The 25,428-nt window shown below is 35.6% G+C and overlaps 1 long non-coding RNA gene across 1 annotated transcript in view; it reads right to left on the reverse strand.

Annotated features, from left to right (window-relative positions):
- Positions 1-7,678: 7,678 nt before the first annotated feature.
- LOC128865373 (uncharacterized) overlaps positions 7,679-25,428 on the reverse strand; it is a 44,612-nt gene continuing 26,862 nt past the window's right edge. Inside the window, exon 2 of the long non-coding RNA XR_008454791.1 lies at positions 7,679-8,129. This is a non-coding gene — a long non-coding RNA (uncharacterized LOC128865373). The remainder of the gene's footprint in view (positions 8,130-25,428) is intronic.

The raw sequence follows: 25,428 nt of genomic DNA on the forward strand, positions 1-25,428 counted from the left end.
TGAAGCTGAAATCCGGGCACTGGATTCGGCTACAACAACCTCTAAAGTGAGGTGGAGCAAAGTAGGAATAGCCTTATCACCTTGAGTGAAAACCATAAAGGAACCTTAATCTGGGTCCCGGGACACCGGAGCATTGAAGGTAATGAAAAAGCGGATGAACTGGGAAAAGGGATCTGCCATAAATACCGCTCTTGCAGTACCGGTATTCAAACCATAAGGTGCAGTCAAGAATGCAATTTCCCTAAAATACCTGCGAATCGCGGATTGTAGATGGAAAGACCAGACAAAATCTAAAATCAGCAGGACGTTATGACCCGCCTACAACCTCAAGCAATCGTCGCCATTGCTAAATATGAAACGACGGGACGCCTGTAGACTAACGACAGTCATAGCTGGCTTCTGGGCTATCGGAGAACAAGCCGCCACAATGGGCATCCCTCACAACACCATACTGTCACAGTTGTAAGCAACCGGAGAAAAAGAAAACAATCTTCCATTTCCTCTGTGAATGCCCTGCCCTATGGAAGGACAGAATGTTAACCTGGGCCAACCGCTGTTCGAGAGTCTCGAGCAACTGTCTGTCTTAAACGTCAACAACCTAATAAGGTTCTTAAACCGCACAGACTGGGTATAGGTAGTGATGCCGTAAATAACTGGTAAGCGAGTTGGTAACGAGGATGTGGCAACAAAATGGTGTGGAAGCGCTAGTTGGATTCTGGATGTATCACCACTATAACCAACCAACCAACAATCAGCTAATATCAATGTGTCGAAGGAATGCCAGTGCGCCTGAGAACTTTGCCGCTGCTTGTGTCAATTTATCGCCTACAGACTGGTGAAGCTAACTTTATACCAGCTGTAAGGGACCCATTGACCATAAGCAACATTTCTTGTGCACTGAATGCACTTCGGAGTATTTGAAATTTTGTTTAAGATCATCTTTTTTGACAATACGCACTTTCCGATGAATGTCTAAAATATAAAATGATCGTATATGGGTCGGCTTCAACCCAACATAATGTCCATCAGTTCGCATTACATCTAAAAAAAAGTTACTTATTGGCGCGGATTAAGATGATAAAATCATTCTAAAATGAAATTGTTAAGTGCATCTCCATCGACAGTGAGTGCTACAAATCAATGACAACCAGTTTCTTTTGGACGAAATTAAACGCAATTGATAAAGGTGGATCAGGTGTCCAGCAGAATGGCGCTGTGTGCACCAGTAACTGACCCGAAGGGCACTCGGCATGAATAACACGGCAATAATAATGGCTTTCTCCCGCAGCAGTGATGTAAACCGGCCAAGATTGTGAAATTTGACTCCGTCAGACTTTTTGTTTAAGGGATTTCTTTAGTCATAAGTCTATACTAATAAGCTACAATCAATAATGATCAACATAACTCTAGCGATTTCGTACATTCTGAGGGTCCGAAGCAGCAGGGGTATTGAAATTAAATGAAATGCAAGAGGGAGTTAGGTAATTTTTGCCATTTAGTCATCGCAATAACTTAACTCATCCAAACACAGTTCCTTCAGTAAACCTAAGATGAAGCTGAGTTTGGACTGAGCTTATATACTGTTCTTCTGGGCGCCAAGGCCAAGAGGTTTACTTTATCTCTTCACTATAAAATTGGATGAGAAAAGAAGATGTGTTGGAGCTTTCGAGGATCAGTGGTGGAAATCACACGAGTATGTGGACTATATTCCAAACTTGGAAAGATGGTTGCACAATCTGCAAGGAAAAACTTAAAATTGGATCGCTCGGATTTGCAAATTAAGCCATTATCATACAACGCTTTACATACATAGGAGTTTAAATTAGGGGAACAAATTTTTTTAATACCTCGCAGGCAGCTTTTTATTTACTTTATTTAATTTCAAAATCAACCCTTCCTTCTTGGCTGCCGTAGCCGAATGGATTAGTACTTGACTACCATTCTGTATAGCCTGAATTCAAAATGCACTGTGGGCTTCAAAAATTAACTGACGGTTTTTAAATAGCGACCACCCATCGGCAGGCAATAGCAAATCTACGACTACTTTTCTGTTATAAAAAGGTTCCGTCAGAAAATAAAACCTTTTGCCATTCAGAGGCGACATAAAACTGTCCCACCAGTTGTGGAAAAACTTCAAAGCGCAGTAGAGGGAGCTCAGTCTCAATTAACAAAAAACTCATTTTCCACCCACACAGTGCAAAAAGCACCAACTATCTAATGATATTTCTGAGGGTAGATAGCAGACTAGTGTCTTGGTTGCATACAAGCGATTGTCTTACATCATCACAAGCTGCCAAAAAAGAGCATCTAATTTAATAAGCACAAAAATTGGATTGAGAACTACTGCCGCTTAAATGCCATAGGGTTAATATAGCAACAGAAAATCCCAAATAAGGCAAAAGCTAATAAAATGGCATACATTAAGGCGCACCGAGAAAGTATTTTGGCATTTGGATAAAAAGTTGTCTACTTTAAAATCAGTAAACAGCTTTGAAAATTTTCTAAAATAAAAAAAAAACAAATAAAAATAAAAAAAATGTCAAAAAACCAAGAAACTCCATCCAAAATTAAATAATTGCGCTATAAAAAACGGCAAATAAAAAATTATTCCGCTTCCAAGTAGCGAAAGAGCGAAAGCAACGACAAATTGAAAAACCTAAGCAAAAAAGTCTTTAAATACCGCCAAAAGTTTTCTTGGCTGCATGCACAACTCTCTAATTTCACTTAATTTCATAGCAATCCCATTGTTGTCATAACAAATAGCAACAACAACCGCAAAAGTGGATTGAAACCAAAAAGTGTCGCAAAAATTAAAAAGAAAAGCAAAAAAAAAAAATGGACAAGAACTACAGAGATTGGGCACTGTCAACAATCAGAGTAATGAAAATAATCACGAGACCGGTCAGACGCGGAAAACGTGGCAGGCGTGAGCGTATATTAGTTCAGAAACTTTGCCTCAGCTGAAGCAAGGCGCTATGAATGCGCGGTTGACAAGGGACACTAGCGACAAACACGTACACGCAATGGCAATTTGCCTACGCCGGTAAGAGAAGAAAAAGGAATTGGCAGTAGACAGAATGGTGGCCGAGAAGGTGCTTAGTAGCTGCAACAAAAACTCACTACAGCGCCAGATAATTTAATTCAATTTCGGCTACTTAAATGCCATAGTTTTGTACCAGCAGCAGGCTGTAAATTCATTCACTCTTTTGCTGGCATTCTCTGGCTGTGCTTGCGTTGTCACTTTTCTAAATATTTGTTGTCTGCCCTTCTGCCTAGAGTTAGTTTATGGTATGGGCACATTCAGCAAACTAACGGATAAATAGGCAAAAAGTTGTCTTCAAGTTACACTGCCTCTACAACTGTCTCCTTGGATTTCTATAGGTCTAGGCTTTGTTGTTTTAGCATAAAGTTAGGCGTAGCAACATTATGAAAATGGACAAAAGTTGATTAAGTGAAATCGTACAGCTGCTGAGGCAATAAGGCTGTGCAAGCAAATTGTGCGCCAACAAAAACATTCCAAGCTGAAAAATTTAAAATAAATAATTTCTGGAAGCGAATGAAAAGTAGGACACAAAAAATTCAGCGCATAAGAAAATTGAAGAAAAAAGTAAAAAGAGTCAAAAAATATAAAAAAAAAAAAAAAAAAAAAAAATTGTTTACAATGAATTGCAGATGTCAACATGCGCCAGTATGTCACATACAGCTACTAAAACGCTACTGCGCCTTAAAGTATGCAAACTGAAGAATTCACTTCCACGCCAATTGTCTACCTGTCCAAAAAAGTACAATGAAATTGTGAAAATTCTCGATTATACTTAATACAATTTAAAGTTGCAGACACAAAAATTCTTTCATGCACCCATACATTCATACAAAGACCCTCTGCTGGTATCAGTGTGTATGCGTGTGCACGAAATACTGCGACATTTTTTATTTTAATTTTTTTATGGCTCCACGTGCTTGCTTCAGACATGCAACAGACAACTTGTTATTACTTTTTCATATTCGTCTTCTCACTCCCCGCGCTTTGTCTTGATGGATATTTTGATTTTCACTCCCATACCTGACTTCCCCCTCTTCTTCTTATTGTGCCAAAATCGATTCGGTAATATTTTGCCAAAAACTTTCACTGCTTAAGAGCGAAAGTTTTATTGGCATACTTTTTGGCGCATTGCTTGCTAAGTGAATTTCAATAAATCACGCAAATCGATTTAGCAAAACGATCAGCCCGAAACAACGGCACAAATCTTTTGCAACAACAGACCAAAATTTCGTCAAGTCAAGTCCAACAACAACGGCAAGCGAAACTTGTAGAAAACCGTGGAAATGCCAATGATTTGTAATTTATTTTGATAAATTGTGTGCGCACTCAGCACACAAGCAATGCCCGCACGAAAGTTGTGCATCGCATGTTATGCCGTTATTTTCATGCCGATTTCAGCGCACCAAAAATTTTAACAACTACAACTTCGAACATGCGGCAAATGCAATGGTAACTGTAACGTGACCAATTAGAAGTTGACACGCGCTTTTGCGCCCGTCTATAGGCAACGAAAAAAACTAAGAACTAAATATAACGGTGACATTTTTTTTAATTGCTATTCATTTGTGGCAGCTAGAAAGCGCAAGTGCGCATTTGCCAACGAGGTGAAATATGAATTAAATTCGGGCAGGTGTAAAGACTGAGAATGATTTGTGTTTCTCTTACCTACTTCTGGGCGTATTAGTGTTAAGTTTCGCAACGGTGGGGTACACCATCGACATGGTTTTGTGTGTTGGAATTTAGGGCGCGCAATGTGAAATACTTTGAAACGCTGAAACTATTGGCATATATGTCAAACTGATTTATGCAATTTTCGCAAGCAAAATTTGTTGCATACTTTCGGGCTGTTTTGGAAAATAGGAAATTGCATATGCATGTTATTTGACACATTAGAAACCTGAACTAATTGGAGAACAAGTTGAGGCGTTGAGATATGATGAGTTTTACTGGATCCTTTTTGGCGTACAAAAATTAATAATAACAGTAATTAAAATGTGGATAAGTTCAGGCAATCAAATTATGTATTTACCTAACTAGGCCGACTAAGGCTCAACTATAAAAATTCCATTTTTGTATTTTGTTTTTTCAGAAAAATATAAACAGGCCGCCGAAAACCCCTGGCGGAACGACAATTTGACTCATTTGACCGCTTCGTCATCATTGCTAGCTCAATAACCTATTGCGGGTCCTGACTTGCTGTAGCACTTCTTTTCAATTCGGTATATGCCCCCACTGAATTCTGTAACAGCATAAACCAAATAGCTCAGCGTCTCGATCTACGCCGTTCAACCATCGGAGAAGTGGTTTTCCTTTACTTTTGTTTCTTCTGCTTCATACCCAGTAGGCTTTTCTTCGGTGTGGCTTATCCTGCCCTTATAACACTTAGCTAGTGCTGTAAGCATATTACTTTATAATTTTAATTATATTTTAATAAATAAATAATAATAATATCATAATAATAACAATAATAACAAAGAACAGGTTTATTAAAAAAAATTAAGGTTTGCAGTTTTATAGCCCATTAAATTTCAGTACAATAGAATGCAAGTCCGTAGTGGCTCGAAATTCTCGATGATTGCTGATCATTACTTTTCCTGACGTTGTTACGTATTTTTTCCGTGCACAACATCTTCTTTTTTATATGGAGAAAATGGGCAAGATCGCCAATACAAAGAATTTTCAAAAAGCAACACTATTTTGAGCCACTTGAAACTTACACTTTTTATAGGAAAAATTGAATGGGCTACAAAATTGCATACCAAATATCTTCCTACAAATTTTGACTAAAAAGGCGGAAATTTTGATAAAAAATGCGTCGCAGTTAAAAACTCTGATTTATATGATATTTGTTATATTTAGAATTTTTTTTTAGTTTAGTTTGAAATTTTAATAAAAATGTATCGCAGTTTGAAGCTTTGATTAATATAGTATTTGTTGTAGAAAGAACTACATTCATAAAAACAATTCATACAAATTAGAAGAAGAAAAGAAATGTAATCAAAACCGTTATGTTTCTAAAGCTTTTTTCGCGGGCTGTATATTAATAAAATTAAAAGAGAAATTGAAAGATAGACAGAAAAACATCAGCCGTAATGCAGATTTCGAGAGACAACGACTAGAAAAATTTATAAATGTCTAGTAAAATGTTGCTCTTTATAAGATGAATCATTTAACTTTAAGTCAGATTTCTGAGAAGCTACTCTTTCCAGAACGTGCACAGTTTCTATAGAAGCTTCAGATCAGAGATCTGGAAATTTTGAGGTTATTTTGGGATGAACTTGGACAACTGAATGTACTTCTTTGACCACTGAGTGAAAAAAATGTATAATTTAAACTTCTAAAGTATTATTCATCTCCGAAGCCAGATTTCTCTAGGGAAATGATGCGAAAAACACGATTATTTTTGTTTTTCAGGTTAGGCTAGGTTAGATTGACCTGTCTGACTGAAAGCCATGATATAGACCTATTGGCGCTTAGTGCTACCAGATGGAGCTAGACCCTTGCGTTTCCTTGGAGTAGGCTTCTTGTAATCAGCCTGCGTCTTTTGCGAATCTAAGTAAGCTCTGAACCTCTAACCTTGAAAGACATTCCTACCTCTCATACTGTAGAGCTCTATACATTTCATTCGGATTCTAACTAATGCAGAGCAAAAACATAGAAGGTGTTCTAGAGTTTCCCTCTCTTCCAATTCATTGCAAAATCTGCAGCTATCATTGTTTGCAATTCCCATCTTGTATGCGCGTGCCGCTAACAATTTGTGACCTGTCAGCATAAAAAAATTATTAAATTTAAATATAATAATCATCGAAACATTTCAACAAATGTTGTTTTATAAAAATACCCAATATATTTTTAATTTTTACGTTGGTTCAAAACATGATTTTTCTTCGTGAACTTTTTATTACTAATTTATTTAAATATTGTTCGAACCGCTCTATTGAGGGCAACGAAATGTTTTAAAAAGTTTTTTTAAAGTACTTTTTTTTTATTACTTATTTATTTATATTTTATATATCTGATTGTAACAAAATGTTGTAAAAAAGCGTCTTTCGTAAACTTTTTTTTATTACTTATTTATTAAAATTTAGTTCAACCTGCTCTATTGATTGTGACAAAATTTTACTTATATGTTCATGCAATACAAACACATTTACATAAATAAAAAGGTACTCACATTAAATGATTAGCCACCAAACACGCCTCCATAACGTTGCAAATGCGCATGTGTAACGCCGTACAGGGTGTCAAATGCCCACATTGATATGTGAAATGCGAATAGTAAAAAATTTAGTACACCAATTAAGCGCTGAGATCTCAAACTGTTTCACACTTTACTAGCACAATTTGCATTATTATTATTATTATTTTTTTTTTTTAATAACTCTGTCTTTTCTATTTTAAAAACTTTATATTTTTAATTTCAGAAAATTCTTTCACTTTTTTATTTAGGATCTGCTTGCTATTTTTCAATAATTTTTTATGCCTTCTAATTTTTCCTCTCCCGCGCTCTTTTGCTAACTTAAAATTTTAATTTTTTAAGATTTTCCAAGACTTTTTTTCCACAAGTTTAACTAAAGTACATTCGTCTGCAAATCTTGAAGCATCAATTTTGTAGTTTTCCACAAAATTTCATCGCAATACTTTCGATGTCCACCAAATTTAATTTTGTTTGTTCTATTTTTAGCGCTGCCATTTATATTCCCATTCGTTTGCGATCCACAGCAAAACAGTACAATAAAATTCGCCAAACTGCAATGTTAAAGTATTTGCACTTCAATTAATACCTACCGCAATATATAACTTTTGTGTGGCTTTCAAATTCGCAAAAAGAATAATTTGGCATTTTATTGCTTTCTTCACCTTGCTTGTTGCTGTTGGCTGCTCATTGTGTTCGAGTCATAATTTTAATGGGATTTTTTTATGTCCACACAATTTAAGGGAGTTATGGCTGTACAAGGTGCAGAAAGTTGTATCTGCGTATGTGTGGCTGCATAACAAGACCGTTAAGCTATGCTTCGCAGTTATTGGCCATTACTATTCTTGGCAATTATTTTGTTTTTCTAAGCACCTTAGAAGATCGTTGTTCCTGTAAGAAGAAAAATAATAGATTTATATATTAAAGGTACTGCGTATGTAAGGGTGGGATCTAAAGAATAATTCTATAACAAATTGCCGATACACGGCTTTAAGCTCGAATATCTCATATAATAAAATGATTGTAATTGTAATTGATCTGTTGCATAAATCCAAATTAAAAAAAAAAAAATTATATGGGCCTGGCGAAAATGCGAAGGTTCCTTGCAGGCACTATTTTCAAAGTTAATAAAATTTTATGTTTGAGCATATAATTATAGGGAAGCAATGATGTTTTCGGCAACTCAAATGGAGAATGGGAATCAGTCATTTATTTTCATTGAGTGACGGTAAACGATTTAAAAGTGTGTTTTCAAAAATCTTCGACTTTACTGGTAGCAGAGATATCGGCCAGTAAGAGGGCACTTCTTTGGGTGCTTCACAAGGCTTAGATATCATGATAAACACCAATTGAGAGACATTTGTAAGAAGATCGATAACGTGACACGATTAAAATACCAAATTTACATTCTGTCAAAAAAATATAAGAAATTGTTCACTTAAAAAGCGCGCGTTACACATATGCCCTAATTTTTTTTGCTGGAATGTTGGTATAACTGTCCGAATCATTGAAAATATTGCAGAAAGCATATAGCGAGTGTGCTTTATCAAAACCACGGGTCTATGAGTGGCATAAAGCTTTTGACTTTTGAAGAGGGCCGAGAAGTCGTGAGCCGATTTGGTCGCCTATCAACGTCCTCAACAGATGAAAGCGTCGACAAAGTCAAGAAAATGGTGCTGGAGAACCATAATTTAAGTTTGAGGGAGGTAGGTCGTGTCCTAAGCCTGTGTCATGAATCAACCCCCAACATTTTACACCATCAATTAGGCATGAGATGCGTGACTGTTCGACTCATTCCATTTGAATTTCACACAAACAATTCATCGGAAGAAGGTGGCTAAAGACATGCTTGAGCAAGTGAATTCGGACCCAATGTTTATCTAACGCATCACAACAGATGATGAGACATGGGTATATGGGTTTGACATGCAAACCAGTCAACAGGCGGCTGGATGGCGCTATCACCATGAGCCGAAACCCAAAAAACCACGTCAAAGTCGGTCAAAAGTGAAAGTCGTGCTACTCGTTTTCTTTGATAATCATGGTGTTGTGCACTCGGAATTCGTTCCAAATGATTAAACGATTAATAAAGATTATTATTTGGAAGTTATGCGACGTTTGAGAAAGAATGTACGTAGGAAACGGCCCAATTTGTGGAAAGAAAACTCATGGAACTTGCACCATGATAACGCACCATCTCCCAAAGCTCATATTGTGAACAATTTGTTAGCCAAAAACTCGACAAATATCATAGAACAACCACCGTATTGACTGGATTTAGCCCGCTGTGACTTTTTCCTTTTCCCAAAACTTAAATGCCGCTTTAAGTCGATAGAGGTCATTAAGAGAATTCGCTTAAGGAGTTGAAGAAGATTTCTTCAAGCGCGTTTAAAAGGTGATTTGATAACCTTTTCCTTTAAGTATTACTACAAATTTTATATTGAACTTATGCCAGAGTGCCAGATCTTTGAGATATGAATTGTAAGGGTCTCCAGAGTTTCCAAAAATTATTTAGTAAAGGCCAAACCTTTAACCCCTGTGTATGAGGTGTAGACTTAAATCATTAGGGAGAGTTTGTCAAAAGTTTCCTAAAATTTGGAAATATTGTATTTTTCTTTCCATAGCTTTAAGTGGTTTTTACCACACTTCATTTGAAGTTCATTGCATAGAATTGAGTCATTCGGAAATGCAAAAAGTTCATCTCGATGGAATAAAGCAGACAATAACTTTCAGAGCTACCCATGTAGGTGAAGAACGCTCATTTTCTGGGGGAATATTTCTTCCTGGAATGGCATACAGTTTACCGTATTGCTCGTTTCCTCCTTATAAACAAAAAATAATAATAATAAAGTACGAAATGTAGTGCATTCGTTTTATAGAAAAATTGTAAGGAAATAAACCATACAAAATCTACAGGATCTCGCAGATTACGTACTACCTACCGTATTTTTAGCTATGGAGACATGGACAACGAAAACTATTGATTTGAACAAATTAAGTGCATTCCAAATGTGGATTTTGAGGATAGTTATTTTTTCTAATTACATTATTTAAGGGGTTAGGGGTAGTCAGAGACCCGAAAAAATTATGATTTTCAATCAGTTTGTTTTGCTAGTCAATTACTTTATTCCACAAAAATAATAACATAGCATTAATACATCACGTTTCGACTTGACTTTAGCACAATTGCAAAAAAAAAAATTATAATTGTAAAAGTTGTCGCTGTTTGTGCGGAGCTGCTTCTATAGATGTCCCTTGCGGTGATTATCACAAGTCCTTGGAGATTAATCTAAAATCAGTCGAGAAATTAGGTTTATTATTAAGTAATCTTGTGCCTGATTCAAGCTCATTGTGTCAAAATTGACCATATGGCGGCCTCAGGAAATATTTTTCAGACTTTCGAGAAAAAAACCGACAATAACATCATTGTTAAAAAAAAAAAAAATTTTTTTTGAAAAAAAAAATTCTTCGTCTGGCACGCGTTTTTTATGTTTTTCAAAAGCAGTATAAATTTTATTGAAATCCACCAAGTGGTTTTTAAGTTGCAGTGATCACCAGGTTAAAAAGCATAGTTTTGAGAAAAAGGCATTTAAAGTTTTGCTATAGATTCCAAAGCGCCCAAGCGCCCTTTGTTAATTGTTGAAAAACAGAAAAAGTGTTTGTCAGATTTACCTCAAATTTTCACACAACATTTCTACGATATTATGCTTTAAGAAAATGAAAAAACGGTAAAATGTTTGAAAATTCTGATTGCGCTTAACCCCTTAAGTATTTGTAGTGCAATATAAAATTGTGTGATCGCCTGTATTCGATATCGGGTTGGCAAATAATGCATAAATGAATATGACAAAATAAAAAATAAAAAATACTCAAAACAGGTAAAAATATTGATGTGCTACCAAATTTGGCGCGGGTTGTATATAAATTAAAAAAAAAAATTACCAACAAAAAATATTACCAAGCGAGTGCCTTACTGCTGCTCACTACCCCAGGCTCAATTGAGCAATTATTTAAATAGTGAAGCAAATGCATTGGATGCTGCTGATAAAGAGCATATGTTGATATTGAAAAAGAGCAGCGCAGGAATTTTTTCGCATGAAAAATAAATCTTAAATTTAATTAAATGTTTATTTATGCAGTGTCAACAGCGTACACATGCACGCATATGTAAATAAGTATGGGTTAGATCACAGGCACTCCTGCACATACATACACACATAGACACGCTTAAGTCACTAAATAATGTAAACAGTATTTAAATTTTAGTGCTTTACCGCTAACATCCGCCTTTTAATTAACGCAGCTCAGCTAATAATGAAAGATTCAACCAAACGAGCCTCAACAAAACGAACCTCAACAAAACAAACTTCAGGAAAAAAAAACGAAACAATGCCATATTAATTAATTATAGATTGAAATAACAAAAACTAGGTATTCGTGCACGCAAATATATGTGGTGATGCTATTAAATTGTTTGTAATTCATATTAATTGTTATCAATAAATAAACTATGCAACGCGCCTGTCAGTATGCCACGGATAATCACGAATGCAAATGGGAATTAAGCAGACAAATTTAAAAGAAAAAAAATCATTGAAACTGCAAAACGTGCATAATTTTGTGTTTGTGTACGTCTATGTGTGTATGCGTGTAGCTATCATTTGATTATAATTTAAATTATGCGCAACAAATCCCGGCAAATATTTTAGGTTGTTTTTTATGGTTTTTTTTTTTATTAGCTGTGCGTAATTTCATAAATAATTTGCGTTTTATTTATAAATAATTAAATTTTTTTTGGGCAGCGCACGTATTTGCCACACATCTGCCTTCCTGCATCCGGTTTACTGTTATCATCTGTTTTTAATATTAATTGTCAAGCGCAGCCAAACTTGTGTTGATGCACCGGGCGCCATGAATGAAACGGATGTAAAGGGTGGCGCATTAAATCTGTTGCATCATCAGGCTTATAAGTTGAAATAAATTATGCAATTAATGGCTGATAAAATTAATTAGTCGCATTTCAAATGCAACATGGCATTATAAATTAGGTAAAAGTAATGAAAGCATTGAAACTGCACGAAACTTCATATACCTGCGTAAGTATATTATGTATGAATGTATGAGTGTGTGAGTGTGTAAAAATATGTGCGTGCGCGAGTAAAACAATGCGACGGCAATAAATTTCAGCTCTAATGGACTTTCGATTGGATTACGTCTACGCGAGATATACTTACGCGTGTGTGTCTTTGACGTAGGTGAGCTGGTTAGCGAAGGTCAGCGGGTGTATTAAAAAGTTTCCCATGGCTTAAAAAAGTATACGCTAATGCCATGTAATTTTAGTGGCATATTTTCGTTGTCTAAGTAGTATCGGGTGATTTTTATTTTAGCTGCATGAGAACTATCGATAGCAATAACTATATTTTGACAGCGTAGAAAAGCAAATTGGGTTAAAACTTTCTGTTCAGTATGGTTTGGCAAGTCATCATGAATCGTTTAACCAAAAGCGATTCTTCCATATTGTGGAAATTTATTTTGAAAAAAATAAATAAATCGGTTCTCAAAGTTCATTGAGTGAAGTGTCGAAGAAGTTGCCGATAGTCGATTCGTCGTCATTTTCAACTTGTTGTCCTTTGCGCTTCGACTACGCGCACAATTTTTCGTAAGGATCTTGGCTTACATGCCTATAAAACACAGATCGCGAAAGAGCTGACGCCAAATGGTATTTGTTAACGTGATAACGTCTTATAATTCGATGTAGCCGGCTGCACGCACCAAAAAATGCGTCGTTGTCTTGCTCATGCGGCGTTACCTTGCTTAAACTGCAAGCGAGAGCGCGGAACGAACGACAAGGAGGCACAATCGGCCCCCGCGTTCGGCAACGTTCGACATCTGGCTCTCTCCTACTTGAGTGAGCATAGATATGTATGTATGTATGTATATGCGCATATGTATATAAATTCACATACTTGTATTTGCATATGCCTTCTTCCTGTGTGCATGGTAATGAACCATTTCTCTGTGGAGAATAGGACGATGATGGGAAAAGTCGGAAATGAAAGCGAGTGTTTCGAGTGTAAAGTGTCTTGAAAAAGGCAAATCGATGATGGTGCCTCTTAGTGTTGTTGACTTATTAACGTCTGATGCACAATCGAAATTGAAGATATCTTTCATGAATTTGACAAATGTTTCGTCATTTTTCACGTTTGTGTAAATGTAACTTGATCAATTCCATTGCGATTCCATTTACCTCCTTCTCTATATCCATACAAAATATCTATTAAACAAATAAAATTACAATTTTCTTTTGAAAATTGCAACCATTCCATCAGTATTTTCTTATCACGTTGTCGCGTTAAACTATTGTCAGTAAACCGACTTTACAGGCAACCTCTTTTTTCGTCGCATTTTTGCTGATTCAGCTTACTTAAATTTATCATTCAGATTTACTGGAAAAAAAAAACAGTAAAAAATTACACTGAAAAAATGAGCCATGTAACTCATATCGCAACCGGAACCCCTCAGGGAGGAGTCTTATCCCTTCTGCTGTAGTTACTAGTTGTCAACAATATCCTTACCCAATTCAGCCGAAAGGGAAGTAGTGGCGTACGCGGACGACTTAGTGCTCTTAGTGGCAGGAATGTTTCTAACCATAATAAGCGAGATTATGGGAGAAGCTCTGTTATTACTCAGCAATTGAACCACGGACTGTGGTTTGAATGAAAACCCGAGCAAATCGGAACTGATGCTATTCACCAAGAAAACCAAGATATCAAACTTTAATCTCCAAAAACTAAACGGCGTTAGTCTCACGCTAACCCAACAGATAAAATACCTAAGTGTTGTCCTAGAACCCAAACTCAGCTGGAAGTCCAACGTAGAGTAAAGGGTAAAGAAAGCGAATATAGCACTTTACACCTGCAAGAGAATGATGGGTAAAAAATGGGGTATCCAACCAAAACTATCAAATTGGTCCTCCACAGCCATTGTAAGGCCAATACGAACATATGCGGCACTAGTCTGGTGGCCCGCGATAGAAAAGAAATACAACCACACCAAGCTGAACAAGATACAAAAACAGGGTGTATCTTAACTACAGGAGCGCTTAGCACCAGTCCTACTGAAGCGCTCAATGTACTAACTCATCTGCTGCCATTAGATTTACACATTGAAACAATCGCTACTTGCAGCGCGGTTAGACTCAGAGACATAGGAAGCTGGACAACAAAGTCGTACGGCCACAGTAATATCCTCCTAAAGGGATCCTCGCTGCTCAAAAACAGATCAGACTACACAGTCCCCGACCTTAACTTCAAGAAAGACTTTACGGTGCGTTTTCCACCGAGAGCTGAATGGAGCAAAGGGAAGATACGATATCGAAATCTATACCGATGGTTCTAAGATGAACTGCGGTGTGGGAGCTGGCTTCCATTCGGAGCCACTCAACCTCTATCAGTCAATTCGTCTTCCTGACTATGCCAGCGTGTTCCAGGCAGAACTTTTACCGATCAGAGAAGCATGAAAATCACTAAAGTTCTACAAGGAAGTTGGTGCGAGAGTAGCTATCTTCAAGCAGCTATAAAGGGCTTAGACTCCAACTCCATTTCATCTAAACTAGTCTTACAGTGTAGAGAAGAGCTGGAATTGTTTAGTCATTGGCTTGAAACCACTCTGATATGGGTTCCCGGACATAGGAAGATACGGGGTAATAAGATAGCGGATGAGCTAGCAAGAAAAGGTTCGACACTAGACTTAGCAGAGGCGGTGGCAGCCTCGCCCCCCCCCCCCCCCCCCCCCTCTCCATTGAACACAATAAAAGCAGCATCCATTGCTTCATACTATCTTGCGTTAGACGAAAGAAGATGGAAGGAAATAACTACATGTATTACAACAAAAAACACATGGCCGTCTTACAAAATTCAAAGGACAAATCACCTGTTAGGATGTTCTCAGCCAAATATCTCTCGCATCACTGCATTCCTTGCAGATCATTGGAAAGTAGGCGAGCATGCAGCTAGACTCAACCTTCCCTTCAATCCCATTTGCAGAAGCTGTCAAGCGGAAGGCGCGAAGGAAAGACTTTTCCAGTACTTATGTGAATGCATGACTCCGCTCTTTCGGTAAGCCTTTCTTACAGCAAATTAAGGAGAGCTCACACATCGAGATTAAAGATTTGCTGTTATACTTGGACCTTACGCAAGGGATCTGACTTGGAAACAAAAAAAAAGAAAAAAAGACGACATCACACCAGACAGTTGTAGTAAAAAGGTGCTGGTCACTAATTAGGATTATTTCAGTGCAAATATTCAACCTTTTCAACAACAACAACAACATAGCCGCTACGGACCTATGCCGGGTATCAGATTCAAAAAAACAAATTACTTCCTCACTTACTTACTTAATGGGCCGCAACAACCCATTCCCTAGTTAAAGCCTACGGAATAATGTCTCGCCAGGAGTCTCTGTTTTTCGCACACCTTACCCAGTTTCTTGAACCAAGGAAGCCATGCCATCTTCATTTTGGTCCTTCCACTCCACTCAAGAACGTCTTCTTCGCTGTCGTTCGCCAATTACCCTTTCAAACACTTTCTTCGCGTTAGCAGTTCCTTCCATACGGACGACATGACCAAACCACCTTAATTGCTACAGACTGATTCGTTTTACAATGTCAATATCACCGTAAAGCTCATACAGCTCGTGGTTCATTAGAATACAGTAATCGTCATCTTTCTACTCTGTTCATGTCCAAAAAATCTTCCGAAGTACTTTCCTGTCGAAAACTCCAAGAGCGACTACATCTGATTTTTAGACTATCCAGGCTTCCTCGCCATAGAGAAGGAGCGGGGTGATGAGCGTCTTGTGGAGTGTTGATTTCATTTGTCGCTACTCAGTTGGCAGTTTGCCTAAAGTAGTAGCTGGCAAAAACTATCTTCCGTTGGATTTCAAGATTTCGAGGATTCATAAAATAAATTCCATGAAATTATCTACCAGATTATAATATACAATAATAAAAAAAAAAATAATTCCAAATATATTTCTGTTTTTTATTATCATTTTAAATTCTCAAGCTTTTAAAAAACACCCGATATAAAAAGCTACAGATTATAATAAAAAATCAATTCGAAAAATATTTCTATTTTATTATCATTTTAAATTCTCAACCTTTTAAAAAAAACGCCGATATAAAAAACTACAAAAAAAGCACACTTTCCAAGCCATTTAACAAAAACCAATTTATTTTAACAAAATATTTGTGTAGCAATATTTTTTTATTTTTTTATTATTATTAATCAGCATCGTAAATCTTTGAAAATTTATTATCTTTAAATTACGTACTCGCAAAAAAAGTTATGGAATTTACTAGTTTTAATGTTTATTTAGAAATTAATCATACAGCGAAATAGCGACTTTAGGGCTTAAAATAAACCACTTCCAAATATTTGCAGCCAAACACGGCCGGCCTCATGCAGTCTCACACCGTCCCCACTCTCCACTAACCTTCTTCCTTCTTTCGTTGGAGTTTGTTTGTTTCCGATGACCTAATTTTCAGAGTCAAATATTTTAGCCCTCCAATTACGCTCCCAAATAGTCATAAAACTTTCTCAAAAAATGGGTCAAAAATACATATTGAAGTAAAAGCATGAAATTTTCCATAACCGAATTGCAAAGTGGCCTATGTCCTCGATAGCCTCACGAATTTTGAGGTCTTGAATCAACCCAGGCTGTAGGTGTAGACCTTCTCTTTCACGTGTTCCCAAAGAAAAAAAAAATAAAAATAAAATATCGAACAAAAAAAACTCCCAGATGTTAAGGTGGCAATGGATCAATAGGTGCCACGGAAATTATCTTCGTAGTCAAATTGTTGATCATAAATATTTTATAGTGCTGGTGTGAGGATCTCAAGTGTGCGACATAAGAGTGGTAGGAGCAGTAAAATTTATAAAAAAATGTTTTTTTGAGAATTATCGACAGAAGTAAAAATTATAAACTTTCTAAGAACAATAAATAATCAAAAAAATTGTAATAGCAAAAATTAAATTTTTATGATCAGAAATAAAAATAAATGCACATGTGAAATAAGAAAACCAAGGAAATATAACGCGAAAATGTAGGCACCAAAAGTATATTTCCTACAAGTTTGCACCAACAAACAAGCGCCAAGAAGTAGGCAATGTTTCTTCTCACTAGAAATTAGCAACCACAAGGAAAAACTCAAGAAAAATAGCCCAAAGTGTATCTAAGATATATATAAGGTATAGCTCTCTCTCTCCTTTTCCCCTACGTTATATCTTTTTTCTCTCTCGCGGAACGAAAATACCCAAAACGTTGCATGGCCCTGAAATTTTACTCTCCATTCTCGCTCGTCCATCGACGCCTAAGAAGTTTCACCACAAAAAGTCACAAGATGTTAATTCACAAGATCTGGGTGGCCAATTGTGAAGAGGCGATCCCATGAGAGATAACACGATCCGGAAACTTTTCCCGTAAAAGATCAATTGTTTCGTTGCTTGTGTGGTACGTAGAGCCGTCTTGTTGAAAATAAACGTTGTCTAGATCAATACCATCCAATTGCGGCCATAAAATATCGTTAATCAGCTATCGATAGCGCAATGCATTCATTCGTAACACCTGTTATTGGAAAACCCTTTACTATCCCATCATACCACGGGAACTAACAAAACAAAAACCCGTTCATGAAGAACTTTGGCAACTGTCTTTTGGCTCTTTAGATGACTGAGGGATTGAATACTGAAACCTGTCTAGAAATTTGAAGCATAAAATTATTGAAAGCGTGCCAAAGAGGCAAGCAAATACCTTTACACAAGAAGAAGTTGTGACTGGACCAAAGAGGAGGAGCATTTTGTGCTTCAAAATTTTTAAAAGAATGGGAAAATCTGTAAGCAATAAGTGACAAAATTGCATTCGCGGGAAACAAATAAAGTAAAATTTTAAGACAAATTCAGAGAATTATTTTCTTCTTTTCATGTTTTATAAGTTCAGACATTACCAAAAAGGTGGCTGCCAAAAATATGAAATTGAAACTTTTTCGGCTGAAGAAGATATTGTAATTTGATTTAATTTTTGTGAAGCACAACTTTTTTTTATCTAATAAAAAAGATATATTACTTCAACGGCTTCACTTTATTGAAATATCTTTGAAATTATACATTTTGTGACGCTTTGCTAGTTATGAATAAACTCGTTGTTTATTTCTCGATTTAGTTTTGTGTTCATTTTTCCTTTTTTTGTTTCTTTTTTATATGCAATTTTTCCGCCCTCTTAAAAGAAGAACTTTTTCTATCACTTAATATTTTATCCCCTTATTTTGTAACGAGCCTGAGCCAACCAAATGATAGTCGCCCACATGCCCACTCGGGCGCGTTGGTCGCGTTGGCCACGCAAAACTAATGAAAGTTTTCAAGAGACGTTGTTTGAGTGAATATCACCAGATCCATCAAAATTCAAAAGAATTTTGTAGAAGCATTTCATACCAGAACAATTTTTCAGACAGAATAAATACTCAACGTGTGAAAGTTGTAACTTTAATCTTATTTTGGAATAAATGGTTCAAACTGTAGAGCTCCATCTGCCAGAATAAAGATATTAAAGAAAAAAGGATTTCTTCTAATGGAGATGTGGCAGGCAATGCCAAACCTCGGCAGGTAATGGCAAACCTCCGAGTGTATTTCTGTCATAAAAAAGCTACTCATAAAAAATATCTGCCGTTCAGAGTCGGCTTAGAACTGCGAGGGATCTACAATTGTGGAACAACATCAAGACGCACACCAAAAATAGGAGGAGGAGCTCAGCCAAACACCCAGAAAGGATGTATGCGCCAATTATATACCATATATAATGAAGGTGTGCGCTTTGCACGCAATGACAAACTTCCGTGCCTCTGTGTATTAGATGTGCGAATATTTGCATCCTCAAATGCATCACTGCAAGCGGTAGATCTATTTTGAGCGTCCATCAATGACAAAATTGAAAAAGTGGTATTGTCTTACATATTTTTTAATAGAATCGACTAAATGCATTTGAACAAGAATATAGCAAAATAATCACGCTTTCAAAAAATCAAAAAATATCATAGTTTACTCGAGCTTATCACGATAAAATTTAATTGGAAACACCTGAAAATAATTATTCAGCCTAACTCCTTTATTTTGAATTGGCTAAATCAGAAGACTTTGAGAAATTAAATTAAGTTATTATTTGTTCTTGCTTTATTGAAAAACATCTTAATTTTGTTTTTTTGAAGGAACATCCATTTGTGAACACAAAACAGATATTACTGCCAAAAACTAAACATTTTGGCAGCACGGTGGGGGGTCATTTTTCCCAAAATCACTTTCCCAAAAAAATTTTTTCCCAAATTTTTTTTTCCCAAAAAATAATTTTCCCAATATTTTTTTCCCCAAAAATATTTTTTCCCGCTTTATTGTTTTTTCCCGAATGCATGTTTTCCCAAAATAACTTTTTTCCAATAGATAGCTTTCCCGAACAAATACTACTGAAATTAATTTTTATTATTCTACTATTTCACATTTTTCGACGATTCCGACAATATGAGTGTATATAATAATCAAAAATCTTATACTTAAGTAATCGAAAAAGATTCGAAAAAGTTTTTCAATATACATTTTTCAATTCGGATAAAAAGACAAGGTAACGAATGTATCCAACTTCACTCATATAAACAAGTTTTTTCACGTCATTCTTTTCGTGTCAAAATTTCATGAGCCAAAATTTGCTGCCTAAAGTCAAAATTTCTAATTATGGCGGAATTAATTGAATGCAAAAAATCATTTCTTTTCAAATAATAAAAAATGTACTCGCCCATTCATTGCAAATGTATATGCGATATTTTACAGACGAACGATATTTTGGGAAAAATATTTTATGGGAAAATTTATTGGGAAATTTTTAGTTTGGGAAAAATGGCATTGGGAAAATTATTTTTTGGGAAAAAAAAATTTGGGAAAAAATTTTTTTGGGAAAGTGATTTTGGGAAAATTGTACCCCAATCCATTTTTGATATCAATAAAAGTGTTCACACTCATTGAATACTTCAATGCTTCACATCAGTAAGTCAAATTGTGGCTTGAAAATTTATTGCCACACAAAGCCACAGTATTTGTGTTTCTAGCAGTTAACCAAACAATAGAGGTAAGACGTATGTGTGTTTATGTGCGCATATGCACAATCAACATCTAAACAAATGGTAATTAAAAATCAATCAAGCATTAAGATATATTAAGCTTTTATTTACAATTCGTTCATTGATTTGGCTGCCAAGCAGAAATTCTACTAACGACTTCATTCTTGTTTTTCTTTAGTTTCTTCTTTTGACTTGACTCATAGATATTTAATGCAACTAACGTTTTGTTATTATTATTTATTTATTTATTTATACAGCTACTGACATGGCAATAAATATGAGGCAGACACGTGTGAAATTTCGTTTTAGAAAAAGGTTTGATTATGTTTGTGTCCATGATAGAGAATTACTCTACAGGCGAATATCTGAATTAAGGGGGGAGCCTGGTTTATAAGGTCAAAAAAATCAATTTTTGTTTTTCGTTTTAAGCGATTCCTAATATGTTTCAGAATATTCACACAAAGTTACAGAGCCTAATTCTCAATATTTCCGTTGATATAAAGCCAAAGGTAGGCGAGCGTTAGGTAGTTACGCTCTGACCGGACAGCTATAGTACAAACTTTATCTTCTTTTCTCGACTTCTCATTTTTATGATTTCTTTGAATTGGCGTACATGAATGAAAACAAACTAATGAGCCTTTTGAAATGAATCATAGCTTTTTCCCTTCAGTATTAAAATCTCTCTCAAAATAGATAAAAAAAAGGTTTCACGATTTTTATACCAAGTTGAAGTGAATTTTTTTTTTTATAGAAAGGCATTTTTTTCTTTAAAACCCCCAAAAAAGTTGAAATTTTGGAGTTTCTCTCAGTTTTCTTAGTTCATCTAGAATAAAAAATCATGATAATTAGAAATCCATTTGAATTTTTTGCTTCAGATAATAATTACGAGCTGTATCTTGTACGCCAGTTGGAAACTCCAGCGTTGCAGCGCTCTACTAATTTCTATGTTAAACATTTTTTTCAACTTATTTTAATATTAACCAGTACAAAAATTTTGTATACTTTTTAAATGTTCATTAAACGATAGAAAAAACTTTGCAGTGCTAAATTAATTTCTTCCTTAAAAAAAAAAATCGCAAAGAGATGCAATTTTTAGACCTCATAAACCAGGCTCCCCCCTTAAGTGTCTGGTTCAGAACTAATACAAGTTTGTTAATTTAAACCATATCACATCTCATACTACGAGTTGTAGGCGACAGCTGTTTAGGGAGTTCGGCTACTTCAAAGTCGAAAATGAATGAAATGACATATTAAAAAACTAAAAAAATATAATAAAAATACACAAAATTTATACTTAAATAATCTTAACATTTAACACGGGAATACTTCATGAATGAGCAAAGAATTGAATTTGTCACAATTTATTTTCGAATTATTGCTCGGTGCGCCGCATGCGTTTGGGGGTTGATGCTGACTTCTGAAAAAGAAAAGAACACCTCCCTTAGTAAGGCTTATTTTTGGTTAAACGGTTTCGTTAATGCGCAAAATGGTTAATTTGTCGCACAAGAAATCCATTATTTGTTTTATTTATTGTAATTTAAAAGATGGAGCACTTTTAATAAAAGGGTCTCTATAATGAATTGTATCCATCTACTTCAAATGTTCATCATACGCCATGTTGAGCAGGTAATGTTCTTCAACGCTTAACCTACCTCCCCAGCTTTGCGTGTGTACATTTTTTTGCACCTTCACAATTAAATATGAGCGTAAATAAGTTTAAGCCTTTCTGCTTTATAGCAAGTTGCTGAAGTCACTATGTAAATATTTTGAAGGGACCGAAAAGTCAGCTAAGTGCCCACAACAATTGAGGAAGTAAGAAAATATGCCACATTACACAAAACACAACTTCAATCGCATTCAAACTCCCTTGTGACAGAAATAATTGCGAATCTCACAGCCTTCACCAGCCACAAGAGAAAGTCTACAAAGGCCCTCATATGATATAAAATTAGTCTAAATTATTATTTATCACAAAATGAGTTAATGGTTACACCACTCAAAGTATTCTATGAATGTTTTTGCTCACAAATGCATTAAAAAGCTTGAAGTAAAAATACCACTTAATGTTGAAAAAAACAGATTGCAATGAAGAAATAAATTAAAAGAAAAAAAATGAATAAAAAAATATTTATGCAAATATATAAAAATGATGTTAGAATAACTGAAGCTGCCACGTTTCACAGCTGCTATAATTAAAAAAAAAAAGAGAAGTGCTAGCATACCAACAGTTTTGTGAGAGCTTAGTTTAAGTACTTAAACGCGGCAATTTTATTGCTTTTAATTTTTACTGTTTGTGTTTATTTTTACGCTTATCTGTACTAAACAACTCAAGAATTTGTTGCCCTCTTTTATGTTCCATCCCGAATCTGCTTAAAAAGCAAAAGGTTTTACTGCTGCAAATATTTTTTTTCATGTCTTGGTTTTTGTTTGTTGCTGACTCTCATCCGGTAAATTTGTTGGTAATTTCACGTATTTTTATTTTTACAAGACAATTCATTTTGGGTTTTATTTCTCAAAAAGCACCTATAAGCCCCAAAAAGGGATTCAGGGCATTTCAGTATCAAATTCATCTCCTTCAAAGTAGTCCCGCTCAGATATAATAAACTTGAGCCTGAGGTTTTTCTAATCTTCAAACCACCTCTTTCCAAAAATTGGTTTCGTATGGTCTTAACTCTTCCAACAATGCGAAATTTGTCTCCACAGGAGCGGCAAGTCTCCGACCTTTCACAGGTATTTACTATTTTGGAGCAAAGTCAAGTGGGAACGGCAGCGGTTTTTGGCTTTTTGGCGAAAAGATTCAGATTATTCTATGCAGCTGTACATTTCAGGGATAAGGTGAAAGCTTCTTAAGGAATAACTTCAAACGCGATATGTGAGAATTTGAGAGCGGAATTATTTGGAAATATATTGGGAAGAGTATCCGCCCAGTACTGCTTTCACTGGTTATACTAAACAAAGGCAGAGTGCCCATACCATCCGGCAGTTCAATTGGTTTTGGGTAGGAAAATTTTTGCAGTGACCCAAAGGAACTGTGGATTAGCCGCGCGAACCAAAATGGCACTGCAACTAATTTGCTTAGCTCTTGTCCCACAAACAAATGCTGCTTATTAGTCTTTCTTATCTGACTTTTCTCAGCTATTTTCTCTCATCTGGTCTTTCTCATCCCGAAAATACCCCGTACTCACATAGGCCATAAAAACAGTAGCTTTATTAAGAGAAGCACGTCAACACAGTTATGTGGCCACACAAAATTTTTTATTTTCACTTCGAATTTTATTTTTGCTACTTTTATTTTTGGGACAATTCCAGTAAATTAACAATTCTTCACAGCAATAAAAAGTGCAAGGTGGCACCTGAGAGGTTAACGCACTTCAGCCCGGTAACTGCCTACATAAATTAATAAAAACAAAGGCGGTAACAAAAAAATGCTCGCAAGTCCAGGGAATGCGAACAAAAATTCCTGAATGTATGCTATAAAAAAACATTGAAAAAAAAAAATTAAGTGGTCGTTGCCTGAGTTCCAAAACTTAACCAAGCACCTGATTGTGTTTATTTTATTTTTATTACTCTTTTTTATATACATATGTTTTTGGGCTTATTTTATTTGTATTTCTTCTCACACAAAACAGCTTACATATGTAGTTGTAAAATACGCTGGCCGTGCATGTTTTCACGTTTCGTGCATAACAATTCGTAAATATTTAATTAGCCAACGTCGCAGGTTAAAGGCCAAAAAGGTACAGCCAGTATATGGCCAGCACTGAAGGATAGAAAGGTGTGCTGCTGAGTGTACTGACTGTAGGTCATATTACTTTTTTTATGCCTAAAAGCATGCTGTAGTAGGAAACAATTAGCTGGGTAAATGGAAAGAAGAAAATGTACATACATTTTTTTCAGTTGCCTTGAATATGAGCACCCAAGCGTTAAATACAAAATGTTTGAAGTACAATTTTTCAATGACTTTGTGAAGTTGAAAAATTAACATTATGTTGAGTTTTCATGTGCGCACAAACACTTGCATGCACATAAGTGAAATATGTACTTATTACTGGGCAGAACTGGTAAAATTGTTTTTTTTTTTAATCTAAGAATTATTTATTTTTTTATCTTATAAACTCGAAGTACAAGTACTTTTAGGGATTAAGGGGATATACTTCAAACTAACTATAAAATTATTTAAAAATAGAGCACATTTTCTTTAACTCAATCAACCTAACTTCCGCAACTGAAATGCAGTGCGTAGAGGAACTCAAGTTGCTCAGCCGAGGGCTCCCTATTACTACAGCATAGATTCTAGGCCATAGAAACATCCAGCATAATAAGAAGGAGTATGAGTTTTCTAGGCTTGGATCCTCCTTAAGTTTGATCGAAGCGGAAAAATTAGAAGCTCTCTTCAACCGGATTAAGGCAGAACTATAATCTCTCTACTATAGCATTGCCTGTAGATGATAAAAGTGATTACCAATCTGTACATTACACGGGAAGGCATGACCTGACTATAACAAACAACTGCTTAAGTATGGTCACTTAAGCAAAGAATTGAAAATTAAAAATGCCCATAGCAAAGATATTTGACCAAAGAATGTAAAACCAGTTTAAGGTTTTACTGTACGTTTCTAGCCCTTTCACCCAAAGTTGAAATCTTTCCGCCCTCAGATAATGACACTCAAAGTGTTGCATAGTTGTACGCTAAATGTATTTAAAAATGTCACTGAAAGAATAGTTCTCAATACGTATGAGCACAGAAAGTCTTTAAAAATAGCAGATATCAGTCCTTCATAAATTAAAAACAAAATATATGTAAAGCACGTGGATTTCTGTTAGGTGTTTGGCCAAGCTTCTCCTGTTTGTGGAGGAGAGGGTCCCATAAACTGCAGAGCCTCCGATACATAAACCAATAAACGGATAATGAACTCCCATCCAAAATATGTGTTTTGTTTGACAATAAGATAAAATAAAAACTTTTGTTTTAAATATGCTTTGACTTTAAAGACCCTTTCTTATTTCTTTATTTTACTGTGTTCCGCAACT

The sequence above is a fragment of the Anastrepha ludens genome, chromosome 5 (genome assembly GCF_028408465.1).
Source record: "Anastrepha ludens isolate Willacy chromosome 5, idAnaLude1.1, whole genome shotgun sequence".
NCBI lineage: Eukaryota > Metazoa > Arthropoda > Insecta > Diptera > Tephritidae > Anastrepha > Anastrepha ludens.